Genomic DNA, 12556 nt, shown 5'->3' on the forward strand with positions numbered 1-12556 from the left:
TGTACTTGTATTACATCATGTTTTGAACACAAACTTCTTCATCCATCCAAATATTATGTACTATAATTGAAGAATGCTGTACTCAAAAAATTAACAAAATGAAAAGGTCTTAAAATTATACCAATTCAGTTTTTTTTTGGGGGGGGGAGAGAATGTTTCTTACTTGTAAAACCTGTATTACATGTATGACTTTTTACAGGTTACATTAACAATTTTCCAGTGGATGTTGATATTGCTCTAGTTTTCTTGCATGACAGTTTTTATATAGCTTTTGCAAGTTGTGTAATATGACAGCTCAAAAATGTAATAAAAAGAAGGAAACATATTTTTTGTCTTATTTATCCATTCCTTTATAAACTTACATACAACATTAATACATGTTGGTATCATGGGAAATTACTCGAGTGGTTAGAAGTGTGGAGTTGCAATCATTGGCGTGGGGGCAGAAATTGCTTTCATTCATGTCAAGGTACAAAAAAGCAGAAAGCTTGTTACATTTTATTGAACAACATAAATAAAGTTCAGTTAGTGTTTGAACAAAATAAACAAAGTAAAAACTACATTGGATTGAAAAAAGACTATGTGAAACGTACAGGAATCAGTTTTTAAAAAAATATTCTAAAGAATAAATAGTTCCACATTTTTCAAAATTCTAAAAAAATTGAGTTCTTCATGCGAGAGGTCAAACAAACTTTACAAGCAAAATTTCCCCCAAACTTTTAATGCTTTTTCATGAAGGACGTGTGTAAAAGTTAATACAGTGTTTGAAAAGTCCCCGCACTCGAAGTTTGAGAATTTTTTGCTTGCAATTTATTGAACTTGACAATGTAATGAATACATACATATGTTAACTATATCTTTAAATACACACACACACACAAAATAATTGTAAACTAATTGTGATTAATACTGCAATCTCTGTGGTCGGTAACACACTGACAAGACAGCAATCAATTTTCTGCACGTTGAAATACACAGAAAGAATATTGAAACTAAATGTGAAACAATCATCCATTGAGGTTTTCGCTGGTGCCCGATCATCAGGAAATAAGACTTCTCCATTTCTCCACACATCTTTCATGTGGCATACTCAAAATATGCTTCCAATACAGCAATATGCTGTGTGTGCATACAGCTTAACGCCCACAGAGAAACGTGGCAACAGAACACAACTGACTCCATTCTGGTGTCTCAATGGACAATAACCTGCAGACTTCTGGCACAGAAATTCCATGCTTTGGTTCCACGTGTTTCCCTGTAGTGGTGGGCGTTACACAATTTGATTTCAATAGAAGCAGACAACGGAAGTTCTGTTGCTGCATTTCTCAGTGTTACCCCACGTCTCAGTGGGCGATGTGCTTAAAGGGCATTGTTGACAAACTCAGGCTGGCTACTCATCGGAAATTCCAGGAATTATGTGTGCATTCTGCGTGAATTTTTCACTGTAGATGTGAAAAATTGCAACTTTTATTAATCCCAATCCCATTGAATTTATACATATGTATAAATGCCCTGAGATGCTTTTTTTTTACAGTTTAGTTTTTACTTTTATCAAGGAAGGAACAGGAAGCTGCGTGGAAAATAAAACAGAATCCAATCTGTTTAATTTGTAAGTGTCCTTTACAGAACAGTCTACCTGACAGATGGAAGATATTGCAAGATAAGATACTTTGAAGTTGATAGGTAAAATTTTGTTTCAAATTCTTATACAATTAACAATTATTCGTAGATTAGTAAATACCGTAAGGTGTGACGTGTTTGTAGATGTATTTCAAGTCTGAATATGTGAAATGGCAAATGTAATCTCGGCATCTTAAATTAAATATTTTAAATACATGTATACGTACCATTTAATAGAAGTGAATTAGAAGTTTTTTACAGGATCGAATATCACACATGTCCTTTATGTTAATATATGTGTGTGTGTGTGTTTGGGGTGGGGAGAGGCAGTAATAAGTAAGGTTGAATAGAGAAAACATCTGCTTGTGCTCTTGAATTTTTGGAAAGTTCACCTTGAAAACTGGGAATTATGCTTGAATTTTGTCATGGTCCTAGAGTGGCCAACCTGCAAACTGCGATTGTACGTCTCACATAGAGGACTGTAACAGTGGCACTGCTCTAAACATAAAATACTTCTTCAAGGTCATACCAATCTCTACTGGAAGTCTTGTCAACTCATTCAGATGAATGCCTTAGTATTTTTTATACAGGGTGACTGGTAATTAGATGTATTCCCTGAAGGGGGTTAAAGTAGAGACAATTTGCAATAAATTTGACCATATGATACCCCGTCCGAAAATTAGTAGTTTTCGAGATAATCAAATTTCTTTTGTTTCTTTAAAAAATGACAATTTTTCACATAAAAAGATGAACAGAGAATAAACTGCTCATTGTATGGAACTTATTTCAGCATTTTCTGATAGCTAACAAATAAGTGGTTCGTTAAAAAAAAAAAGTTTTTCCCAAATAACAATCACATGTAAGTACCGGGTGGGTCTAAACTTACAAGTGATGATAAAAACATGCACTCTTAGTTTACTTGGCAACGTATTAATAACAAAAATGGTATGACCCAAAGCGTACAAATTACTGAAATTACTTCCTTGAGTCATCAGTTATCCAACAAGGTACAAATGTTCCTAACATTCACATTTGTGTACAAGAAATAATACTTCATTCATCTTCATGTGAATGGAATCAATGAACAAAACAATTAAAGAACATTACATGTCTTGCTCAAAGTGGGCACCTCCGTTACGAATGCAGGCACGCAGGTTTTTACGGACATTTGGTCTCTTAACTCGTGATGTGATGGTGTCCTTGATGTGTTGACCAGCTGTTAAGATCCTCTCCCTGAGCTCTTCTTGCGAGTTTACCTGTGTCTTGTCATGTGGCTCCAAATGTAAAAGTCGCAAGGCTTTAAATCGGGGGATCGAGCCGGCCATGGAATCGGGCCGCCTCGGCCAGTCTATTTCTTTGGGTAATTTTCATCCAGCCACTTTCGTACGCCCAAGCAGAAGTACGGATGGGCGTCATCAACAATTATTTGATTGAGCCATTTTTCCTGCCCCAAATCTTAAATGGCATCACTTATGAACATTTTTTGAGGAACGGGATGTCAATGTTGTTGGAGGATGTGCCTCTAGCTACAAGACGTGACATGATTTATCAACATGATTACTGCCCAGCTCGATCCCCGATCGATTTGAAGCCTTGAGGCTTTTACATTTGGAGCCACATGACAAGACACAGGTAAACTCGCAAGAAGAGCTCAGGGAGAGGATCTTAACAGCTGGTCAACACATCAAGGACACCATCACATCACGAGTTAAGAGACCAAATGTCCGAAAAAACCTGCGTGCCTGCATTCGTAACGGAGGTGCCCACTTTGAGCAAGACGTGTAATGTTCTTTAATTGTATTGTTCATTGATTCCATTCACATGAAGATGAATGAAGTATTATTTCTTGAACACAATGTGTATGTTAGGAACATTTGTACCTTGTTGGATAGCAGGTGTCACAAGGAAGTAATTTAAGTAATTTGTACGCTTTGTGTCATACCATTTTTGTTATTAATACGTTGCCAAGTAAGCTATGGGTGCATTTTTTTATCATCACTTGTAAGTTTAGACCCAACCGGTACTTACATGTGATTGTTATTTGGGAAAACCTTTTTTTCAACAAACCACTTATTTGTTAAAAACGCTGAAATAAGTTCCATACAATGAGCAGTTTATTCTCCATTCATCTTTTTATGTGGAAAATTGTCATTTTTTAAAGAAACAAAAGAAATTCGATTATCTCGAAAACTACTAATTTTCGGACAGGGTATCATATGGTCAAATTTATTGCAAATTGTCTCTACTTTAACCCCTTTCAGGGAATACATCTAATTACCAGTCACCCTGTATATATATATATATATAAAGCATGAGAGCAAGGACTTTTCGAATGCACTGTACAAAGAATAACTGCATTTCAGTATGCATACACAAACTAAACTGTATGAAACTTAAAAACTAGGGATGGGACAGATTAATCGGTACTCTATCGGTATCGGCCAATGTAGGTGTATTATTTTACCGATCTATATATGTCTTACAATATGGCGAAAAATTCTGCAATTTTGTTACAATTTTTATGGGTAAATCTCCTTGCCCTATTTTAAATATATGCAACTTCTTGTGGATTGCAGTCACCTTGAAACAGATGTAGTAAGGAAGTCAATGATTCATTCAGTTCTTCACGGAACATTTGGAACTTTATATCGGATCGATAGAATATCAGTATAGGTAAATTTTATATCTGTACTTTATCGGTATCAGCCCATCCCTAGTAAAAATATAATTAAAAAACAGTTGTCCTGGGTATTCAAGCTGGTGGATCAAGTATACAAGTCTCCCCTAGGACATAATAATAATTGGCTTAGTTATTATTTTTCAGTGTCTCCTACAAGTCTCTGCAGCCTTCACTTGCATGTATTCTGGTGCAACCCTGTTGAAAATTGGCCATTATTGAGTTGCTTGGTAATGATTTCATTTTTGTGGTTGGCATACCTGCTCTCAGGGGGTGCCCATCCCCCCCAAGTCCTATGATGCACTCCCCCCTTATGTCAAATTATTTTCTCAAATTATTTTGCTCACAAAATTTGCGGAACAATATAATACAGACATATTTAAGCAATATATGTTTACTTTATGTACTTGAGGCTCACTTTCATGTTTGCTAACATAAAACGTACAAAACTGCTCAGGCTCACTACCATTGTTAGTGTACTGAATCTTATTCTTAACAGTTTGTCTGCTTGACTAACCTTGTATTAATGCGAACAGCACCCCCACTTCTAAACCAATTCTAAGGGCATAGGAGGTAGTGTTTATTTCAACCCCATCGCTGCGATCATCCACAGGCATGTAGAAAAACTGTACATAATGACCACAACTAAAAATAAATAACAAGTCAATCAAAGAAATGATCCTCCCATTTTTGTGTCAAGATATATGTATAGAATTGGTATAAAATTGTCCCCCCCAAAAAAATGACCATGACGCACCCTGTGGGCACTCCTGCCTGCTCTGAAGGTCATATGGAATGAACACACTGAATTCTTTTTTGTTCACTTTATGCACAGATAGGTTAACTGGAACTGAACCTACAGTTTAAAGCGGTTTCCAATTTTGAACCACCCTCCAACAGGGTCATTGGAATTTGTATGTCAGTTGTCGCACCATAGCTGATGTGAGCAGATATAGTTGCAGTACTGAGCAATGGCTAGTGATGTGTGTGTGGGTGCACTAATGACAATGAACAGGGTGAATGTAATGTAAAGTTCCCAAGTACGTTATAATGTAGATAGAGAGAGAGAGAGAGAGAGAGAGAGAGAGAGAGTGTGAATGAGTGAGTGAGTGAGTGAGAGAGAGTGTGTAAGTGAGAGAGAGAGTGTGTGAGTGAGAGAGAGAGAGAGAGAGAGAGTGAGTGTGAGTGTGAGTGTGTGTGTGTGTGTGTGTGTGTGGGTGTGTGTGTGTGTAATGGATAAAAGCAAGGAGGGCCAAAAGGGCTAAGTAAAAATCAAAGAAGGTAAAAGGAAACACTCACCGGACAGTAGAAAAATTCAAAATTTTCATAGCATCATCGGTGTGAAAAGAAATAGACGGAACCGGAAGTTGGGGCACTGCAGAGTTGCCAGGTCCCCATCGAAGAAGAAGCAGTGCGTAGAACGAAAAAAACACTGTTTCGTCACCAGGCTCGTCGTAAACTGTGAGTGTGTAGGAAGAGTTGGGAGGGCGGGCGGGACGGGATGGTTTGGGGGGGAAGGTGGGTGAGGGATGGACATTACTGGGTGGCCTTGTTCAGGCCAGGTGGGGTGGTTGCACTCATGGCCGATATATAGGCCCTTTCCCATCTTTTGCGAACAGAGGTGTTGGCTGGTTTGGGTAGGAGATGGATGATCACTACCCGGAAGCAGTCGTTGAAACTGATGTTGTGGTGGTTGGTGTGGACGGCGACAGTGAAGTCCAGGTTGTGGGTGGAGGAGTGGTTGTTATTGATGCGGAGGTTGAGGGCTGTTGATGTTTCCCCCAGGTAAAAATCACCACAGATGTTGCAGGTGAGGATGTAGATAAGGTTTGAGGCATGGCAGGTCCCTTTGGGATGAAGGGTAAATTTGCCAGTGGCCGTGTGCACCTGGAGGGTGTGAGAAGTGATGAGGATGGGGCAGGTCTTGCACCTGGGGCGGTTGCATTTATGGGCAGGGGGGGTGTTGGATGTGTGGTGAAGGAGTGTTGTGGACCAGGATGTTTTGGAGGTTGGGGGGGGGGGGCGTTTGAAAACCACCCTGGCTTTGTCGGGAAATATGCTTTTGGTTTCAGGATCACTGTGGAGAATTGGGAGAAGAGAGTGCAGTGTGTGCCTGATTTTGTTGAGGTGGGGATGATATTGGGTGATGAGTGCCGGTGGGTTGGTGGCAGCAGGTTTCTTGGTGGTAGTGGTATGTGAGGCAGCTCGCGATATTTGCTTGGTATATATATATATACACCGTGCGTCCATTTCGATCTTCAGCCGAGAGATCGGGAGAAGCGTGGCGGGCGGCGCTGGCGGAGATGCTGACATTTGCGGCCTGTAATGCCCGCTTATTTTTATGGACATATGCAGACATTTATATAAATATTGCAAAACGAGCACTAACCTGTGTTATAAGAGTTGTTCAAACTGATATCCACCAAGTGCCAAGTGTGTAGACTTTCGGGGAGAATACGTTGAATAGCCTGAAACTTTCGTGCCTGTAGCTAAAGTCCTTCTGGGTCGGGCCGAGAACTTATCAGCCCCCCTCGTAACGTGAATCTTGCTGCTGGCATTCCAATCCTCTTACTGACACAACACACATACACACTGCAATAACACAAACAAGTAACGGCAAGTAACCAATAATAACACTCTTGCGCACAGTACGAAATTAACACGCTCTTGGTTTACATCTGCTCGCCACTATATTCACAGCTCTGTTGCGAAAGGAACAAAAAACTCGAGCTCAGAGATTTCGGATTGCAAGGAAACTCACGAACACCATTGACTTTTAACGGTTTCGTCTACAGCGTAATCTTGATACAGTGTCGCTCATTCGAAACCTCCAAACGATCCCCATCAGCACAAAACTCTTTCAAGGATATAAACTTAAGCAGGACGTTACTGGTCAAAACTATGATTAAAATGTTTTATTATCTGTGGCTCTTAACATCGTTTCTAAATCGTATTTTTTTGTGTATATAAGGGCAGAACTTGGATGAATTACAGATGATAAATTATAACACAAGTTAGTGCTCGTTTTGCAATATGTATATAAATGTCTGCATATGTCCATAAAAATAAGCGGGCATTACAGGCCGCAAATATCGGCATCTCCGCCAGCGCCGCCCGCCACGCTTCTCCCGATCTCTCGGCTGAAGATCGAAATGGACGCACTGTATATATAGGAGTAATTTCGAACTAAGTACAGTCGCCGCAATGGAAATATTTACATGGTTATCGTGCGTGCCAACTGTGCCATTGTTATACTACATAATGAACAAAGTGGGAGGGATCTATAATCTTGCAATTGTTCAGTGAACAACAGCCGACAGTATTGTGGTTATGCTTTGGCTAACAGTCTATACAAAGGAACCAGAGAAAAGGGAGTCCCGGTTGTGGTATCCAGAGCAAACTATTTCTCTGTTTTACAGAATTGTGTGCAGTTTCATCATTTCGTTGTTTCTGCCTAAGAAGACAATGGGGAGGAAGAAGTTGACAATGGAAGAGAAGACCTTGACTTTGCTTCAACAAGGCATGTCTGTGATTCGTGTTGCAGCTGATTTGCAAGTTTCAAGACAGGCTATTTACGACCTTAAAATCAGCTGCATGTCTGCCACTTGGCGAGGTAACACGTAAACAGAAAGCAGGCTCTGGGGGTACCAGAAAAACGTCGCCACAAACCGACAAGATTTTTTTATTTATTTAAAGATTTTCATTGTGGCGACTGTAGGGGTATGAGAACTTCTCGGACACTGTATAATAATAATAATCATAACCATGATGCTAATATTATTATTTCTACTGCCACAGTTCCATAAATGGCCTGATGCACCCCCCTCAATTTTTTGGGAATGTCCATGATTGCAATCACAAGTTCGTGAATTTGAAACTAAGTTGTACATCTTGACAGTAAGAGTTTGTAAATAAGGATAACTATTTTTATTTTTATTTGAGGATATTTGGAGGATGGGGGAAGTGTGTTCCAAGAACTACAGCACACCAATTAACATATACCCTTCCTCACCTTTGTTAAAGATGGCTACGTGAACAATGTGATTTGAAGCCAGAGATCACAGGCTAAATGGATGGTTATTGGTCTCATTATCCCTTGCATCAATTCATCCTAGTTGCCATAATTAATCCAAGAAAAGTGACATAACCTGAGCAAAATAAGATATTAAGAAAAACATTTTACCACAGTACAAGAATCCATACCTAGTTAAAAATAAGAAATCCATATAAAGCAGTCCTCACCAAGACATGTGGATAACATTGACTGAAAAATTCCCCACAAAACTGTCATTTATCTTGACACACAAGTGATTCTTGTCTTCTTGTATAATCAAAAATTTACATAATTACAATGCAATCTAAAGCTTCTGAAGTCTGGTTTCTGTACTTCCTTACTTGAAATGGGCATGTGTGCTCATGTGAATGTGTATTTGTACTTCTTACATTTACTCAGAAACAGGTTACTCCACAATGTTTAAATCTGCCGTTACTCCACAATGTTTAAATCTGCCGTTACTCCACAATGTTTAAATCTGCCCTTGCCCAACTTGCTACCAGATTATGATGAATACCAAGCAGAGGAGAAAAATGTAACAGCATATAATTTGCCCTCTGTCAAAAATCCAAAAACCTATGATATTTGAAAGTAGAATTTATTCATAGTTTTCTTTCATGAACATTAATGAAGGCAAGAGTATTAAAATTAAATACATGGGTAGAAATTCATTTTATATTTATAACTTAAAACTGGCCATACATTAACATGGAACTGATTCACATGCCCAGCAGTGTTTGGAAAATAAAATGTATATGTATAATAAAAATGGGTACATGTTTAAACTGGCGTTAATACCATATATAGACTGACAATTGTGATGAGAAATTATCAACAATTATAAATTTGCATTACAATGTAATAATGAAAGTTTGTCTGAGAAGGCAGACTATTCTTTCAGCACGTAAATGATCTATAATAAATCTACAAACTACATGGAAGTTACACAGACATTTAGCAATTTTTGGCAAACTTGGTTTAGTGTCTCCTATGATTGGATTGGATTGATTTGTTGTTTTAAGTCCACTTTATGCACAGTAAGGCTAATCGGGACTGGACCTACAGTTTAAAGTGGGATCCGAACCACTATGTGCCTCCACCGGGAATCGAACCCGGGACCCCTTGATTACAAGGCGACGACGCTACCATTGCTACTATTACGAATTTTGCTCAAAATTATTTGTACATTCACATGTGATAATGAGAATATTAACTCTGCCTTAAAAAATAAATTATTTTTTGCAAAATTCAAACCATACCTAGACTCCTGAAAAATATCGTCCAATCCGACATATCAAGCTCTTTCTGTAATTTTTATGGTGAGTAAAATATAAGTTTCGTTTGACTAGTTTTGTGATGTCTGTGTCATTTAACTAAATGAGAAGTGACATATAAGTACAGCGGAACTTCAATTTTATGTTTTTGAAGGGAACGATATGAAAAAAATGCAGGAAACCGTAAAATTAGAGTTTCACTGTATATTAACTTATGTTAATGCAAATACACATACTGGGAAAAAAATAATTATATAAAAAAGACAAACAAATATTTAATGTACAGTGGAGCTAAACAGGAAAATTATGTATAGTTTGGTCTCGAAATACACAAGACCAGAATACAAAATAAAGTGTAGTGTTCCAAAGTCGTACAACCCTAACTTGCATCGAAAACAAACTTTAAAGCTGTAAGTGATATTTACACCATTCATTTTTTCATGTTGAAGCCTTGCCCTTTAATATTTTTAAAAAATATGCCAAATTCCCAACTTATTCTATACAGGAAGTTTCAGAAATTAATGGGGCAAAACTTATTCTATACAGAAGTTTCAGAAATTAATGGGGCATGTTGGACAAATTGTTTTTTTTCCCACAATACTAATTTTGGGGGATAAGAGATAAGGTCATAATTTGAAGTTTCATGACTGATGCCATGTTAAGCTGTTATTTGCGACTGAATATTGGTCATGTCCAATGCATATAATTTTATCAACGCTAGGAGTTAACGATTTTGTTAGCACACATGGGCAACATGTACCCAAGTACTGACCATACAACCACATGGAAGAATCATAATTTTGTTCTGAATTTTTACTTTTGATAGAAAATTTTGTTGCACCTGGCAACACATACTTTGATTTTGCCAGTGAGTAAGTAAATGCCTGTAATACCAGTACAACTGAAATGGTGGATAGTAAACTCAAAGCAGGGTGCAACGAACAATCCTTTCAGAAGAGTTATTTCAAGACAAAGTTGTCTTATAATTTTTCACGGAAAAGTAGAGCCAACTCTTAAGCACACGTGCAGGGGCGGCGCCAGAAATTTTCGACCGGGTGGGCAGAAGCTCCATATTGATAAATTAGGGTGGGCGGTATAAATGTAAGACCATATATAGTATATATATATATATATGTATGTAAGACGTATGTATCCCCCTCTCTCTCTTACACTTCCGATTTTCCTCTTACTTCTTTTTCCTTTTCTTTTCTTTTCTTGTTATCCTCTTTATTATTTTCTTATCTATTTTCGCATCTTGTTCCATTTCCTTTGTCTCTGATGGACACAATCATTTCAAGGAAGTGTTTACCCAAGCGCAACCATACATTCTAACCACATTCTTCCATGCATGTTAATACAGTGAAATAAATGTGAATTAGGTTTAAGCTTGTGTTGCAAATACAAGGCACATACTTCATTTTATGTATTCGGCGACAATGATAGAAAGTGCGATGGTAGACAATCGTGAAGTTTCTCGTAATTTAAATGCATGTTCCTGAGCATAGTATTTTCATCGTACGAGTTTTTGACTGAAAGAGTTTTCTTACTCCTTGGGGGTCACTTTTCTTAGCATACAAGGTTTATACAACTGACAAATCTATCTGAATGTTTGTAGTAGCGGCGATTGGGTGCCAACATTTGAGGGGCAAGGACAATATAACGTTTTCTTGATAGCATAAAGAGGTCATAGTGCGGGGGCAAAAAGTGGCCAAATGTGGTGGGGGAACTGCATCCCCACACTTCCCGGACATCCTAATCGCCGCCACTGAATGTTTGGATTAAAATGAACGTCTTATTAGGAATGATTTAAAACACACACGGAAAACCAATTCTTTGTTCATTGTCCATAAAGTATTCCTAGGCTTATGAAAGGCTATTTTGACAATATCACTCATAAGTTATAAACAAGTAAGATTGAAAAATCTGTTCAGAATTGAAGAGATTATTAGCTAAGTTGCTTTTCGTTTTCTGAACTGTCATGTTACTAATGCGGGAGAAGCAATACACGTATGGTTAAATGAACATATTTTTTGAGGTAACAAAATTATTTAGGACACAGGGAATTCATAGAAGTTGATCACCGTGCCAGTAATAATTCATCTATTTTTCATAGATGTCTTGGGTTGTATGTAATGACCATTTCGAACACACTTGAATGTCAACCTCTATCCTGTGCAACATACCTTGGAAACTTTATTCTTTCAGGGCAACGAGTCCCTGGCGCCTGGAACCACTGTCAAAGTAATAATTTATGAGGGTTTGTATTTTGAGTGTCAGCATGTGTTTGTTTTCGCCCCTTCGTTACATTCATCTAATCACCATTGAACCTTACCGTCGTCATTATCAAAATTAGCAGAAAAATGACAAAATAAAACAAATCAACCAGAACTTACTCTTCCAAAAATGGAGTTTCATTAGTTCATACCTCTTAGAAAGTGGTGATAAAATGACACGTTTGGTGCGAGTTCTTTCTGTATATATTTTCTTCCCAATGGCATAACGCTGTCGTTATAATAGAGAGGTCCTGTGTTCGACTCCCTCTCCTCTGGTGGAAGCACAATGCACACTGGTTCGGACTACACGTTAAACTGTAGGTTTAGTCCCGATTAGCCTATCTGAGCATAAAAGTGGGCTTAAAAACCAACTTAACAAAATCGTCTTCTGGATACTTCGTGACATAACTTTATTTTTCTTTACTTCAGCTGCATCTACAGATTCTGTTGACATTTTCGGCTGATTCATATGGCAAAATTTATGTGTGGAACGAGGATTTCTAAATAGGATAAGCCACTCATTAGCAATTGAATAATTCTGTAGCTCTTTCCACACATAAATGGTTTATTAAAATTTATTTACTTAGGTATTGTAGTGATTATTGTGATTCCTACTTATTAGTAGAACGAATATAAAGTTGATATTTCGCATACCATA

This window comes from Lepisma saccharinum, chromosome 14 (assembly GCF_977018435.1).
Source record: "Lepisma saccharinum chromosome 14, izLepSacc3.1, whole genome shotgun sequence".
Lineage (NCBI taxonomy): Eukaryota > Metazoa > Arthropoda > Insecta > Zygentoma > Lepismatidae > Lepisma > Lepisma saccharinum.